The sequence below is a fragment of the Varroa jacobsoni genome, unplaced genomic scaffold (genome assembly GCF_002532875.2).
Source record: "Varroa jacobsoni isolate VJ856 unplaced genomic scaffold, vjacob_1.0 scaffold_158, whole genome shotgun sequence".
Lineage (NCBI taxonomy): Eukaryota > Metazoa > Arthropoda > Arachnida > Mesostigmata > Varroidae > Varroa > Varroa jacobsoni.
In genome coordinates this window covers 22,062-38,728 of record NW_019213060.1, presented here as the reverse complement: position 1 = coordinate 38,728, position 16,667 = coordinate 22,062, and the positions used below count along the sequence as shown (strand labels likewise).

The 16,667-nt window shown below is 40.5% G+C and overlaps 1 long non-coding RNA gene across 1 annotated transcript; it reads right to left on the bottom strand.

Moving 5' to 3' along the window:
- Positions 1 to 11,036: 11,036 nt before the first annotated feature.
- Positions 11,037 to 16,016, bottom strand: LOC111270279 (uncharacterized). The gene is made up of 3 exons (XR_002686232.2): positions 15,472 to 16,016; positions 15,000 to 15,160; positions 11,037 to 11,862 (listed from the first exon to the last, which is right to left on the bottom strand). It is a non-coding gene; the product is annotated as an uncharacterized LOC111270279 (long non-coding RNA).
- Positions 16,017 to 16,667: the final 651 nt, after the last annotated feature.

The window sequence follows — 16,667 nt, the reverse complement described above, 5'->3', positions numbered from 1 at the left end:
ATCTGCTAACCAGCTCTCGAAAGAGCATCATTCAACATTCGTTAACAGCCTTAGTATATTTCCAAATAGAAGAACAGTGTTTTTGGTCTACTATACACAAATGCGAAATTTCTTTTAGCAGACGTTAAGGTCTCTTTAGCTTGACGCCTACCACACAGAATTATACTGTATGCTACTTTTTGTACCGTTTTCACGGGAGATGTAACGTTGTGTAGTATATTTATCGAATTTATTGTTGAAAGTAGTTCCAACGAACTTCGTCTTCCGTTATTTGACTATTTTATGTGATCCTTGAAGGGAGTTCAAACTCTATAAACAATAAGGGAGGGCACGGAGCAACAAAGGGGACAATAGAAAGCAAAGGAACCCTACCGAATAAAGTTTTCTAAGTTTATCTTCTTGAGCCCCACCATGATCGCCTCATCTGTGCGCCAGTATGCAACAGGGAACTGTTGTTAGCGTGCTTCCTATAGCAGGAACTGCGCGTCTATGATGTCACGCATCAGCAAGTCGACCGTTCTTCTAATAACGACTGTCTGTATTGTGTGGCTGTATGTATTGTCCTAGGAACTGTATTTGGCCACGGAACCAGCTGGCCTACCACTATGGCAGTTGACAGGGTCGAAGCCGCTAGCTTAGGACACACAGTGCCAGTTTAGATGCTACTAGTACCTGTGGCTCATCCGGCAGCTGTTCTCGTAGCAAAGTATTGCTTTGAAAGTTTATTTTAAGGCTGGCGCAACAAGTACTCGGGACAGAACACTGCAATTTGCATGTAAGCTGTTTGTGAAGCTAGAACAGGCCTTTTCAGCCGAACCCTTTTCGTCGAGTGGAGATTAGGGAAGAGTTGCGAGTGGCTTATGGTTAAAAGCATGAACACATAGGCCATGAGAAAAAGCTGGAATCTTCTTCAAAGAACGAAGATCAGTGAAGTAAAGGGAACTAATTGCATATCGGCTGTCGTTTTATTACCGTTCGCTCAAACCGTAAAGTTGTTTGACACCACCTGTTCATGTGTTGGCTAACTGAACTTTAATTAAGAAGTGTACAATGCTTTAGAGACCAATAGACCTATGAAAGTTTTAATCACCGACTTCTTTTAGGAAATATAATATGTGATATAGTATACTACTAGTATTTTGAGTTTACAAATAAATTCCCAGCCCTCTTATCCAACGCTCAACAACTGTAAGACCTTGCTTATCGAAACAAACGCCAACATGATCTATCATTTTTTTGTTAGGCCGACAGATTTTGCTAGAATAGAATCCCAAAATAGTCGAAAACTCGTATTTTGACTTTTCCAATTTCCAAGAACCGTTTTCCGGTCAATAGATTTTGTCTCGATAAAAGTAAGTGCTCGTTTGCGGGAGTTGATTCTAGCGAATGAACCGCAAAAAGAAAGTGTTCCCGTCAAACTGAACCACGTTTCCCTGCACCCTTCAAAAGCTATATAGGATGAGCGTTGTCGTGCAACAGAATCACTCTGCGACTGCTCTGACCGATAAACGATCTTTTTTCAGTTGAACTTCTCAATCTAGCTAGCTAGCTGGTATTCATATCATTGCGTAATAACCGTTGCAGAAGAATCTGGAAACTCAAAAAATAGCTTTCTTTTTTTTCTAGGTTCCACCAAACGCACAAAGAACCTTCTATCTACCAAGATCTTTCAGGCTAAACCCATAGCATTTTGAACTTTGAATTAGAGTATTGGCCTTACACTCCATCTCCGATAAGCATTTGATACAAATAAAAATCTAACCCCCTTAATGAAACGAGGGGGTGCAATGTTATGCCTCTTTAGTCAGTTTGAGGAAACTTGTCCTTTCACATTTTTCATCTGCCTTATAGCATGTAGATCATTTCACCAACATTTGTTTGCGGGCAATACTTTAAGTGATTCATTTAGATATCAATTTTGTTTCCGCCAGACAAACAATATCTGCGTCAGCAGACATACAATTGCCAGTAGCTACGAGTCAGACTAATAGGCGGGGCACATTTTGAAGTTCTACCTCCTTCAGAGTGGGAGTATTGAAAGGGTCTAAATTTAAGTTTAGAATTTAGCTGTAATAGACTATAAGAGCGAACTAATATTTTTTTATATTGAGTGACAATAGCAAAGATTTATTTACTGAAGTTCTATATTGTAATGTTAATTCGATAGATGCTGCATCACTGCATTTTCTAGTTATAAGGTATCGAGACTCGTTTTCGTTTCTTTCTTTCAAGGTAATATCCGACCATAAGGAGTAATAAAGATGACCGCTTCTAGCGGATCATCCGTCTCGTCCATTGCCTATGAAATTCAAAACATAAATGACCAATAACTTAAGTTGATTTATAGCAATAGAGCGCATGCATCGCTTACGGTCGTCACAGATAGATACTGTTCAAAACGTAGTACTATTACCAATTGCGCTACCTCGCGTATAGTTGGCCTTTATCGTGAGCTCTCGTCATCTGGCATTTACGGACGGCAGCTGCAGGGCCGTACTCTGAGCGTTATCTTCAGACCCTCCAGGTACTGTGTAACCAGATGGCTAAACACAATAGACACAAACGTTTCTGATAGTTTTCTGTGCCATGTGCCAGCCAATACATTATTTTAAAGACGAATCAAGCTAGTGTGCAGAACAAATCTAGATTTATTCTAAAATTGTTAGAGAATATGTGTTTTTTGAGTGGAACGTCAAGGAGTCTTCGAATAACATAGCTAGCATTTAGATCATACCTTTACTAACTCATGAGCCGCTTAATTTAATGCAAATATTATAACCATTGAACTGATATATCAGAATATCATTATAGGATTTTTGTCGTACGTATTGAAATCGTAGTTGTAGGTACCGCTGTTGTAGGTATTCTGAACCGCAACAAGTAAGGCACGGAACAATAGGCTAGCGCAAATACAGAACAAAATAAATGCGATAAATTCTATACAAATAAAGTAGGTACTATTGAAGTATAAAACCCGCTGATTTGTTGATTGATCCACATAAATCGCGCACTCCGGACAGACATCATGTACGAAGCTACGATCAACGGGTCCAGACAAGTATATATGAATGGTGAAACACATCCACATGCTAATCCGTACTTAGCGCCGGAAATGGTTTGGTAAGTAGGTGGAAAAAACATTTTTGACAATGGCTCATATTAAGAAGAACGCCCGCGCCAAATGGGAATGAAGGAAAACTTAGAGTGGGCGTAGTCGAACTATTTTATCTATTATCTTATATCAACTTTCATCTAAAACAGCTTTCTGAAAGTGGCGCAGATTAACAAAAATGGAGCTTGTAAAAGACTGAACATATAGACATCGTCTTGAATATACAAACGTCCTCTAGACATGTCCCTTTCTTTCCCTTGCCTTGTTCCTCCGTACACGAAAGTGTATTTGCTCAATTTATGGGCAGTAGCTGTCAAGTGTTAGCAACTGACGGTTGGGTCCTAAAAGTGCATCGTGTAATTGAAAGTTAAAGTTTTTATCTGAAAGATTGCATACTTTTGCCGAATGATCTGTCAGGGTCCGTTTCCTCTGGCCATCATTACACTGCAGTATGCATAGCGGAAGCCTTTATATTAGTGGCCATTGAAATCATCGGCAAATAATTGATTGTTGACCAGTATGTATATATATACCTTTTTTTTTTTCGACGTAAAAAACGTTTACGTGAACATTATCGTTACACTCAGTCACAGTGACACATGGTCATTAAAGAGATCATAAGCTCCGTTGAGCTCTTTAATGTTATAATAGTATGTTATGATATTAAATGAGATTTAAATATATTTAAAAAATATTATATAATATATTTAAAATGGTAGCTATTTCATTTTGACATTATCTATGAACAATCGTGATAAACGCCTGTGGGCGATATCCCTATGAACTACGAACTATCGTGAAGTCTGCGTGTAATAACCTCTTTCCTCTTTTTTTAGTGTCAAAACTTAAACCCAATACGACAGTCCTCTATCGCTCAAGTGATTCGTGATGATGTAATATGCTCCATGTAAATACATTATGTCACAGTTATACGTATTTATCCAATCACTGAAACGAAGTCCATACCGTGCTTTCCATAACGCTTTCTTCGCTGGACCCCAAGAAAATTACGGATGGCCGATAATAAATGAGCTCCACTTACCAGTTGGGTAAGTTCTGTCTCACGCCATCAAACTTCGATTAAATACTCATTGGATCCAAGGGGCGCGGTGCAGCGCTGGGGCATACTAGTGTGCAAGTCTATCTACTGTATAATTTGACGGTCGCATTGTCTTTTCTTTGGCTGAAAAAAGGCTGTTGAGTGGTTGGGAGTACGGTGGCGAACGTGCGGTGTGACTAAGCCGCTGCCGCTAATATTATGCGTTACGAGCACGCCACCCTAGAGCCTGAGGTAAGCTTCGCTTGTTCAAGGCAAACCCGCCCTATCACACGGTAATCATTAACTTCTGATCTATGCAAACAAACACTAGAGAAAAAGGAGCGGGTTTATTGGCCACTACTAAATTATAATGTAAAAAGTCCAGAACTCTTTTTATACTTCTTTCCCTTCTGGATCCTTCTCAGATATCTGATAGTCCATATAACGATTTTTTCTACCTTTTGCTCATGCCACTGCTTCCAAATGATCCTTTCTGAGTGAGTAAGTGATACGTGTAACAGTACAGATGCATCCCTAACCTTTCCAAGAGATGGCTGTAAACTACATCCATTAAATATAAGCAAATAGGGGTGCTCGATAGCGAATAGCAAAAAGTATTTCGGCAGGGAAAAGGCAAAGTATATACGCAGGCTTTCGGTTATAGCTATAACCCTTGAAAAACCCTGCGGCGATAATTTGTATTAGAGGCTTAACGAAACGTGCTATATTCAAAATATAGTAGTAACCGGTGGATCGGCTGTTTGTAATTGCGATGTTATTGTAAGTGTACAAAAAAACTATTTTATGTTGGTGTATTTTTGCGTAGGTATTCTTCAGACCGGATTTTTGAAAGTGTACGTACGATTTTGAATCTAAACGTAAACTGATTGGTATAATGAAGTGATAAACTCTGGCTTTATTTTTAAAAATCTAAAGCGACTCAAGGCTTATGTCTGTATTCGTATAACATTTCAGTATCTGTATTTTAAAAATCACATGTGTGTTCAGATATATATATATATATATATATATATATATATATATATATATAGGTGAAGTGTGTAAAACGCTTCTTTGCTAGCTTTATCAAAATTCACGGAGTGTTTCCATGTCATTGTACCAAGAACAAGTAGATACTTTGGATGTATACGCATGTTTCAATCATCTGAAGGAATCAAGAAAAGATCTTTGCTCCGATTGGAAGAATGAGCCGATCAATGTTACTGCGCGTGCTGAAGCGTGCCTGTATAACCTCTATTTCGGCCTGTAAAATCGAGATTGCATTGACTCTTTTTTGAAAAGCTAACATCAAATTAAGGGGTACGATTGTAGTACGAGATTTATCAATGACGACTATTTATATTTAATCAGTCCTATACAACGTTATGGTCAACGCTTTGGTGTCGCTACGTGACACGTCTTCAAATCTCCAATGATCTTCAGATCAGATACAGAGACATAATAGTTATGATAATAATCGTTGACCTAGCCACTGGCTTATCAACAGTTTTCCCATGACCATAGAATCAATAAAATTATATTTACAAAGATATTCTTATAGTCAGTTTTTTTTAGTACCACGAGTTACTGGCGTATTCTGTGTGGCGGGCGACTTCAGTCTTTACGAGGAAAAATACCTGGTGTATTTTATCTTAAGAGGTAGATACAAGGCTTCTTCCGTCCCTCACCACGTCCTGTACGTGTCTGATACCTGCACGAGGAGCGTTCAGTTACGAAACTGCTTTCGTGCAGTTTCCTTTGCTCTCTCTGTCCGATAGAAGGGCATTACAGACAATAGAATTTATACACGTTTTCCGCATAACTTTCATCAGCGTCAGCCGCGAATCTGGTCATCCAGGGCTTGAAGCTTCCGCTGTATCATTCGAAAATGGTTCTCAAAAATATTTCGCGACAATCTCTTCTGGTCATCGTGTCGTCCTGGCTATCAATGCTCCTCTTACTAGAGTTAATCGTTATTGCCGAGTCGTTAGCCTGCTAATCGTGCAGACTCAGCGCAACGTGCTTTTCGGATGAGAAGATGGTCGATGGAAGGAAATACGCAGTGATTCAGCCCTTTCGATCCTACGTTTCAGCTCAAGGGCATAAAAACGTCTAGCCTCTAAGCTCAGCCGTCTAGGCCGCTAACACCTGGGCAGCACCGCGCTCTATGCATTATGCGTCGACAACAGAAGAGGAGAGTTTGCAAAACGGTAGCATCTAAAGACACAGGAATTGCTGGCCAAATTAATCAATTTTTTATTGCTAACTTAGGTAAAAATAAAAGTCTCTACATTATTTGAGGTCATGGCTTACACAACGCAACGTTTAGCTTCGGTGCAAAGGGATAGTAATGTTCGGATTTAAACAACACACTCAATGAAACACTAGCGCCATTATGGAAGTAACACTCAGAACAATTGGAGGATATTAATTCTTATTTGAATTTACTACTATTATTATATGATTTGTGCTTAATTATACATAAATATATATAGCCGCTAAGGTAGAGGTGGAAAAAACAAAATACTGAAATGCGTTGTGATAGCTACTTTCTTAAAGACATCACTCCAAGTTGATTGCATCAGTCAACTGCTATATTCTGCTGTTGTTAGTACTGCGGTTGTTGTAATAGAATATAATTTAAATAGAGCATGCAGGTGTTTCACAAGCAGTTGTGTTGGAGTACCTGTCCGTAAGTACAGCATCATAGACTTGTGATAAACTTAAACGAATATATTGACGTGTACGGCACAACTAACGACGTTTGACAATGGGTAGTGGTAGAAATGGAAGCCCATCTCGGCTAGAACATTTCGGCTAGAGCACCACTTTTTCTTACTATACTTATACATGTCGTCTGACTTGTATCGACAAATAATAAATAAATGTAGTCACGCGTTCGAATATTACCGCCAATCGCGACAAATTCGATCGAAGGTTTATTCACTTAACCGAAGTTCGCGAGCCCGAAGCTTAAAAGCCAGTCTCTTCAAGAAGTGATGAACTTTTGAGAGGACTGGATTAAAACGAAGGTTTGTACGCACTCCGAAACATCACCGCTTGCAATGGTAAGCCTGCCTGTCAGTCAATAATGCGTTGGTACGGAATGTGGTGTTTCTATGCAAAGAACTCGTTTTTTTAAAGCAAGTGAAACCCTAATTGCTCAGGCGACCTTTAAATCATTCCTTCTGTTCCCTTTTTCATATGGCAAGTCGAGCTCACGTTGGAGGACGAACTTTGTGGTCGCCGAATCCAGGTCCCATCCTCGAAACGGATGCAGAAATCCGTCCAAGGTTCCTATTTTTGTTATCCTTAACATATCCGCGCTAACACCCAATCCCTGACTTCCCATGAATCCTACTTTTCTTCTTTTAGGTTGTAAAAACTGGTCTGCGCGAAACTCCTTTGCGGTACCCCACACCAGGCACAAAAAAAAAGACGAAATAGCCGCACGTCTCTGGGGATTTGCTTTCGCCTGCTGTCTGCCTGCAGCCCAGCCGCGGGACAGCGGAAAGCATACTCTGTCGATCGAATACTTTTTATTCATTCTAGCTTCTTGCTGAGGCGAATCACTATCATGCTGTACGATAGGGCGTGTAAAGCGTTCAGTTGTATGAATAGGATGCGTATGTTTTTTAAACTTTGCCTACTAGTAGTAATTTTTTATGTACAAGCATCGAGCATTTATATGAGGGACTTTTTTGTTTATAGAGCGCCATTCAGTATATATATATATATATATATATATATATATATATATATAAGCATATACGCATTTGAATTTTTTATCGCTTACAACTGTAAATTTTGGCCTCTTGGAGACTGCTGATTAGTAACCATCCACTTATATACTGATAGCGGCTAGACAGTGCTACAACCCATACGACAAATTACACATAAGACTGTATTCAATAACAATCGACTAGATGGGATAATACCCTAATTTTATAACGATGATTATACAGGTATTATCAGGTAGCATATCCGGAAAACCCTTCTTTCTTTGACATTTCAGGCCGAAATGTTCAGGTAACGTGATAGCTGCGTTGAGAACTTTACCCACCCAAATTAGCGGCACCAATGAGTGTTGGTTTCGAGGGTCGAGATATAGGAGATTCCAGGATTTTTTTAATAACAGGGAACAAACGAATACAGACAAGTGAGTTACATCTCATGTTGTCAGGGTGTGTTAGATTTTTCCTACAAAACAGGTTTGCCGCGGAACCATTGCGTTGATTATGGAGATCAACGTAATTTTTTCAACATGATAAATAAGGAAATGTCTTTTTTAGGCCAGAAGGGAGAGTACAATAATAATTTATTCCTTTCCATGTTAGCGCGTCTGTTTCGTTCCTAACAGACGACATATGGTGACCTATCTACGAAGTACTGTTAGACCCCAATGAATTTGACCCTTTGATGTTATCTGATTGTAGTTTATCAGTTGTAAGCCGTTTGCTTCGTCTCTGATTTTACCTTTGGCCACTATTTTTTTCTAAAACTATAAATGTGTCTATTTTAGACTAGGTCTTTTTATATGATATGTTCAATTAATTTAAATTGTGGTTTGAATAGAGCTATTGATTAATGTCTGCCATTTCGAGAAGATGCCTAATTCATTTCTCTTAGATTATAAAACGTGCAGAAGCTTAGGTTCGATTCAGATGCAAGCACGAGTTGCTAATAAAATCCCGCTGATAATTAGATGTCGTATATCGATCGCGTCGCAAATATAGTTCTATATTTTCCTTCCATACTTCCAAAGACATAAATCTATCTCTCGATGTTACTAGACGCATATCAGCGAGCCACAGATTCCGCTAGATAAGTAAAAAAACACTATACGCAGTAATACGCGATAAATGGCTTTGTGCTCACATTCAGCTGCAGTTATATGAGATTAATTACGTGTTGTAGAATTACGTAGGCGTAGAATTCTGAAGGCCGGTTATGTCCAGGTACTGTTTGTTTCGTCCAGCTCCTGCCAACGTCGTTAGAGACAAGAAACTGCCGAATACAAACGATATCTGCTCTTAGCAGATGGCTCCCAGGAGATGGCTGGCAACGTCACCCGCACTCACGATGCAGTACGCCTCTCCACGCGGCAGCGATGTATGGGTCTGGCTCTCGCGCTCGGCAAAGAGGCTTCGTTAAAGGTTTCTGGGTTAGAACAGCTGGGTAAGGCGGCTGCAGCCGATGAAAGCAGACAACAGCTGCTATTTATGTTTCACCGTTGTTCCTTCAGTTCTCGATCTAGTGACATTCGACAGATGGAAACGGCACGAAAAAGATGTCATACGGGCAAAAATATCCACGCCAATAACATATTATTGCCTATCTGAAACGATCAAAGTTCAATGCCAATGAATGCTTTATGCCACTGTTTAACTTTAGGAAACTACCTTTACGCACACTTTTACGTTTTGTCGGGAAGGGTTACACATTCGAAAATGATGTCTGGCGAGGAAAAAACTAATCAATTTTTTTTTCTTCTGCACTTCCTTCGAATTATCCTAGTACGACATGTGGCAGTAAAGGAGTTACAAAGAGAGAGCGAACAATGACTGTCGATACAATGGTAGACGCAAAGCTTAAAATAACATCGGCATTCAGTCAAACGGCAAACATCAACAAATACTTTCCGTTGTTGTTGCTCCTTAAAGCAAGGGCTAACGTCTCCAGTTGAGTCTCGGCAAGACACACAATGCAGCCGATCGACAGAGAATAAAACAAGCGAAGACTACTTCCCAAAGGCATCCTACGTGAGCCCCGCAGTACACTAACTGCTCCCGATAAAGTACTCAACAAATCATCTCTAAAAGGGAACTAAGCAAATGCTCGAATGCTTTTGACAAAACGCACGACGAGGAACGTTATTACAGATAGCATGCACTTTTCAAGTGAGTTCCTTTAGCAGTAGGCGTTCCAATTTGAGAAAAGCTCGGCCAGAGGTCGTACTATCCGAGGGTGTTCCGCATGGTAAGCCACTTCTGTTTGGCAACCATGTATGCCGACGTTCCTGGTCATACCATTTACCGTGTTGGGCTACACGAAGGTTACCCAACGGTACTCTATTAGGCACACCTACGTACGCTGCCGGCTTCGTCCGTTTTTGGAGGCAACGGTCGACGCCACAGTTACCTTTCTGTTTCTCTGGATCCGCTAGAAAACACCGTTTAACGATAGAAAGGTTTACCCAGCCGACTAGCAGTGGAAGCGAAATTACTGTAAGGACAGAGCAACCCGACGCATAGACCGCTCCACAGGCAGATAAAGAAAAGGAGCTTTTTGTTAACGCGAAAAAGCCCAGGCCAAACGTGAACGTTCGAGTTTTCCAGCGGGCATACACACAAAAAGGCTTTTAATACTGTCAATTTCAGAGCTGATATTGGTTACTGTTAGATTTCATGGAATGAGTGCCTATACCGAATGTAAAGAAATATCTAAGAAACAATTTTTTAATACCGTCATATGCCTGGATGTTTTCGACCTGAAATCCCCGAACCTAAATTAATGGTTCATTCAGCCGGGCGCGTGATGCTTATACAGTGGATCGCTTCTCAAGCGTCATAAACCTTTACAGCAAACATGAATAGGCCCGGAGTAACCCTTTGCACATCCTTTGGCGTATGAACAGTTGCTAATCGAATTCTCTGCAGCGCTTCCTACTGACTCTATCCCTGTTAATCAGGTAACGTTTGCGCAAATACACCGATTCTTAATAGAATGTCACCCATTTTTAGCGTACAAATATTAGGCGAAACACTTCACTTGAGCTTTGTAAAATAGCGAGGACAGACCTGTTGGCGGCTTGTATCGCCCACCTCAAAAAAATGCACCAAAGTGTACGTTTTTTGCCATCGCAAGCTTTATTTAAACCTTCACTTTGCTTGCCAAAGAGAACCAAACTGTCATCAGAACAAGCTAATTAGCAGGCCTTTCGAAACGAAGCCTTCCCCAATTCTGGCGCCTCAAAGTTCATGCCATTCGCTATTAAATAATGCCACATTACCAGCTGGCTTTGGGATAGGTTTCTTTTTACAGTCCTCTTTATAAACCAGACGTCTTATGATCAGGCAGCGGCTCTTTGTTAAGCAAGATAAAATTTGCTCTGCATTTGAATAATGCATATCTAACCTATCAATTTATAGGGTTCGGAGATGCCGGCGTTCGATGCCAGTGGTTAACAATAGATTTTTTACTGAATAATAATAATATATTTTTGTATTTGCTCTATAAGTGCTTGCGATACATTTATTTAGATCACATTGGCGCATCTCAGAATTTTGCTTCCTCTGACATTCTACTAGCGTTTGGCCGCGTTTAATCCTTAAACTTAATTCAATTGTCAAAAACAGAACAATGATACATTTCTGATTTTTTTTTTTTTTTTTTTTTTATAGGTCAACAGCGTCAGCTTTTGGCCGAATTTAGAACTAAAATATCCATTCTAAATGCAAGATTTCGTCTCTGCTCGTAGAAATTCATTGACGAGACCAAAAAACATCCCTTTACATTGGCCTCCGTTCATATTTTTTTTCATGCCTTTTAGAAAAATTAAAAAATGCCAACAAATCACATTCATAAAGATATGTCCAATTTTCCTTGAGAAGTTGTATTCATTTTCCGTACACATTCAGCTGACCGTTCAGTATAGCGCCTCAAGAAAGGTCTAGTGGATCGTTGATAGGAGCATTCTGGTTTGGCAGTCCTGTTTACACAAAGAAAGATGTTCTTGTTTAATCACCAATTTTATAGTTACTATAATAGCATCGCAATGAGAGATTCGTATTCTGGAACACGCCGACTTCACAAAATATTAGATACTGAAAAATAGGACCATTCTGTGTATATAATCGCCATCGTTGCGGGCTTTTTCGACAGCGGAAAGCCGGCTAAACTAACCTTAAGAAAAATAGTTAGGCCGCTAGATAGGCAAAGGCCTCATATTGCGACCTAAAGCTATAATACAAGTTCTCCAACTTAGAGAAGTATGTGTGCAGTCTTCATAAGTGATTCAAGTGAAACTTTTTTCTGACACCCCAGCTAGGGCATGTTTCTGTCGCCCCAGTCGGAGCTTCGGAAGAAGGGTTTGTACATATACGATGGCGAAGGGCTTCAGTCTACACTCAGTAGCATCTTAATGCAATATGCGTTCACTTAGGGAAATTTCCTGGCGTTCAATCCGTGACAGTTCTCGCAGCTACAAGCGGAAGTTTGTATAACGCCTATTGCTAGTGTTTTGTTATGAACATAGACTTTGTTTTATTCTAATAATAGATTTTCCTTATTATATTTCTTCATACATGCCTCATTGAGCCTGTAGTTCCAACATCGCGTATAGAAATTTATTCTACAAGAGCAGTTGGTGCTGGGCCCGGATCTGGCAGGTTGGGGTTGCTTTACGGGTACGAAACTGCTTTTTTCATCTACTGACAATCCTAGATCGACCTCTAAATGTTGTCAACTAAATGTTTCAAGTTATACGTTCAGCATTGTCATTAGGCATTTAATAGAACAAGTGGCTCCCAGCACAACACGAAGTACATTTATACCCGAGTTCGAACCGACACTTCAACATGTCTCTGAGATCAGCAGGCAAATTCGTTACCCACTATGCTATTATGGGGACAGCAAAAATCCATAAAAATTGATTCCAAAGCCAGTTCAAGTCGTCACTTCTGGAAATTAACACTGGCATTAGTGGTGATCAGAGGTCGTCCTGATGGTAAAGCAGCAGTGGGTTTGTCTTAACTTAGAAATATGCGACGTTAAGTTAGCGAGAAACCAGGCACATAACCGTATCGTTTAGTACCTGCCTAGAACAATGCTTAGTTAAGTTAGTACCGCCTAAAAACGTTTAATTTAGAGTTAGTCTTAACCTAGATATGAATTTTCTTTGCTGTATTCACAGATTACGAAACACACTTATTCGTTCTTTATTTACGAAGTCTGTTCTGCATTTCATTCAGTTCTGATGTTAGCAGCTTTCATATTACATAACTACACAAGACTTAATCCCTGGGATATAGTCAGCAATAATAAGCGGACGAGATACGTGGCTTTTTCGTGGACTATTAGAAAACGTACAGTCCAAGATACATGTTCAGCATGATTCTAGTTCCTTTTCAGTGCTAAGAAATCTCAAGGCCTCGCATATGTTTCGTAACTTTGCAGGGTCATGCCGTATTCAACGAGCGTGCAGTCTCCACTTCCACCCATAAGCTATGGTTTCTAGATGCGCACGGGATCAACGTAGGCAGATAAATCCGACACAAGGCTGACCGAGAGTGCTGGGAATGACAACTCCAAAACGGAAAGAAAGTAGCCCGGTGAATACTGCGAGCTTGCTTCAGTCCACAGCTAAAGAACCAAAGATAAAAGAAACTTTAGGCCAAAGCCAAAGATAAAAAACTCCATTGAAAGATAGAAGAGGCAAACACTCAATGATACGCTTCAATGGCCAAAACCCCCGCGTGGTCTGACGGCGGGGCCTAGTCTACGATGTCTTTGCTAACCTTTTTTTCTATTGCTTTGAGGAAGCGGGTCTAAAGCGAGTGCTACTGCTATCTATTCACGACGCAAGTTGTAACAGGCTAAACGTCTTTTGTTTCTCACCTCAGTCCGATACCGGTTTTAGTTTTGGTCCCCGTTCGCCTTCTCAAGAATTATGCGTCACTTTTTTGTAGCGCCGCCGGTGCAAAACTGAACTAGCTAAAGTAGACATAACAGGACATAACTACATAAGTTACTCAGCTCCTTTCGCGTAAAGCATCTAGTAAGGACTCAGTCGGCTAGCTATCTACGTATGTCCTAAATCAAGAGATACAATTGCTGTGCGCTTCTTTATGGTCGCAGTGTATTATTTCTATTGGCTACGGTTCAGTTCAGGTACTTCAAGGCATAGAATTGGTGCGCGATCGCCACATGTGCGTGCTTACGTAAAATCCAAACCATACATTTTGGCTTCAGTAAGTCTCAAGACGCTCATGAAGTTTGCATTGGGGGTGCAATAGCACAGCTCTTAGCGCAAATCTGTATTAGGTCTATTACAAAAGCAGCTAAGAAAGCACAGCTAATAGTAAACGAGAGTTGCTTTCTCAGGGAATTGACCCCAGGGAGGTTCCTGGAGTCAAATCTAAGAAGCAAATAAGGTTTCCGTCGAAGCTGCCGGAAGCCTAACCTAACCTTCAATACGTAGTCGTTTCGTAGTAGTGTACTGTAAGCAAAAGCAGGCCAAAGTGGTTAGATGGCCTTCATCGAAATAATGGCTACGCTAACCGTATGCTACTAGCGTATACGCTCGTACATCTGCGTTGAATTTTATGTTCAGTCAGACACTCCTTAAGAAACAGTCTAATACAAGCTACGTTCTGCTGGAACAAACGCTACCAAATGTCTGTTCAAGTACTATGATTTCAATATCTACAAGTATATTTTCCTAGAGGACAATATTTACGACAAACATATGTGGCATAAACAAATACAGCATTGTCCTTTGCGTAAAAAAAAATGTATAAACTGGTTTGTTTTGTTGTGGAGTACCTATGTTCACGGCAAAAACTGATATTAAATACTGGATGCTTTTCTGACAATGCATCCATAAGCTGACCAAGGAAATTAAGCTAACTTGGTTGCCATGCTACGGATTTTATTATACAATAACGTTTAAACGACGAACTCCGGTATGTGCATATATGTAAGCTAACTGCAGTCGACCAAAATAGAATGATCGACGGAAGATGTCGGATTTAATCGGCCGTAAGCTGAGAACCTAGTTCCCGACTCCACGCGGTCCATACATCGACACATTCGACGAACTAGTGGCCGAAGTCGTCTGCAACTTACCTGAGGCTGCGCCTACGACGTCCGCCATACTACGAATTGTAAGCTGGCCTCTGCTACAATGAAGCACACAACTGACTATGCGTCACCTGACTACGGGGTCGCTTGATACCTTCCTAGAAAGCTAGTATGGGCGAATGCTGACACTGGTCCGTCGATAGCACCTGATATAAAAATAGAAGACAAGTCAGTTATATCAGCAAGAAGGAAGCCGATTAATTCCATCGTCCTACTACAGCGTTTCAGAAATATGTACATAGCACCCAACACCATCCTGCAGACTGTGCTCTGGCACGCGGGTGTATCGGATCAACAAATACCCACGAAGCACGGGACGCTCAAGACGTGGTTTTTTGTGTTAGAAGTGTCAAGCAGTAATCGGACCTGATTTTGATTACACGCTTAAAAACTGTAACTGACATGTTCCCCTATTTAACAAGTCTATTCAGTGCCTCCTTGTAGAATCGACGCCTACCAGCAACCAAGAGTAATACCCTTTCAAGCATTATCTCCAAGACAAAAGACAATCCACACGATCCATCTTTGTAGAAAGTGGTCGCGAGGAACAGCTACTGCTACAAACGTGTTACCCACCTTATCACACGACGTCTGACGACGTTTCTACAAGCCTGTTTATACCGACTAGGCACTACAGATTTCGCACAAGACGTTCCAATTTTCGGCACGCGACATACTACTTGAGGAAGCGCGCAGTTCGACCACAATAGGTGCGTTGTGAATTTTGTATCGGCATTTGATATGACGTCTTGAGGAAGTGTTTTAGCGAAGCCTGCACAGTATCGAGTTCTCCAAAAAATCTTGAAGCACGTGACCAGCGTCAAGTACGTAAGCATTACGCCGAACTCCCACTGGACTTTCTCCCACTGTTAAAACAGTGCTGGTCTTGTTCCAATAGTTTCCCATCGAATCCAGATAGGGTAAGAACACCTTTCGTCAGTGAAACCGAATTAAGCTCGCGTTTGTAAAGTGCGACATGACACGTGTAGCTTCTAAGCGGCACACCACTATTTATAAAGGGTCTAAGACGCAGATACTAACTTCCAACTTTTTTTTTTTTTTTTTTTATTATTTGAAGTTCATCATAGGAGAGGAATTTAACGAAGATCTGTCCTGACTTTTGTAAAATAGGGGCGATTAGGTAAAGAGGAACGAACAAAACTCGTCCATACCTAGTTAGGGATTTTGTAGGGCATGCGTTTCAATGCATCCTACGTAGTATAGTGGATTTTAATTTGCCAGACAATACACGATCGTGTTGTACCGACGTCATGCGCTGCGGTTGTATTGCCGAGCACTTTTTGTGACGGGGCATATTAACCTGAAAAATGGATCTTTTAGCTCTGTGCAACATACATTTTTGCATATACATAATTGATATATTATGATTAATACATAATTAATCTAATTAAACAAGTTGATCTTTGTATGTATATGCCGGTGAGATGTTCCAGTAAGACTACGTCAGCTGGTCAACCTTCTGTGTAGATCTGAGGGATTTGTATAGTATGTTACCCTAGCAAATTAGCAAATCAAGCATATCGAGAGACCGACAGCTTGTCCGGAACTAGTTTAAAGGAATGATGCTCCATTAACAAAGTAAAAATTGCTGCATATTAAAAACCCACACTCATTTATGTTGCCATATGTATA